Here is a 275-nt window from a genome sequence, read left to right as displayed (position 1 = left end):
ATAGAATTGTCACTCTTCATAGACACACAGCTGTGTTCTGGAGATGCTGCTTTATGTGTGTGAACATCATCCTCCTCCTCTCTCATCTCACAGAGACTCATTTTACAGGCAGTTCTGTCGAAATAGAGAATAGCAAATACAAATGAATTGGCTTCTTCAGACATACAAGACACTAGTTTATTTTATGAATTCTTTGGATGAATAACCACCCATCAAAAGCTGTTCAACTCTGCTCCAGTTCAATAGCTTCTTATATGAATACTAGAATACATATG

The 275-nt window shown here is 37.1% G+C and overlaps 1 pseudogene; it reads right to left on the bottom strand.

Moving 5' to 3' along the window:
* Positions 1 to 111, bottom strand: part of LOC107594107 (NACHT, LRR and PYD domains-containing protein 3-like) — a 12,385-nt pseudogene extending 12,274 nt beyond the window's left edge.
* Between the last annotated feature and the right edge of the window lie 164 nt (positions 112 to 275).

Source organism: Sinocyclocheilus grahami, unplaced genomic scaffold, assembly GCF_001515645.1.
Source record: "Sinocyclocheilus grahami isolate Dianchi unplaced genomic scaffold, SAMN03320097.WGS_v1.1 scaffold179.1, whole genome shotgun sequence".
In the NCBI taxonomy this organism is placed as follows: Eukaryota; Metazoa; Chordata; class Actinopteri; order Cypriniformes; family Cyprinidae; genus Sinocyclocheilus; species Sinocyclocheilus grahami.
The sequence above is the reverse complement of the archived record's forward strand: the minus strand, read 5'-3'. Positions and strand labels throughout refer to the sequence as shown.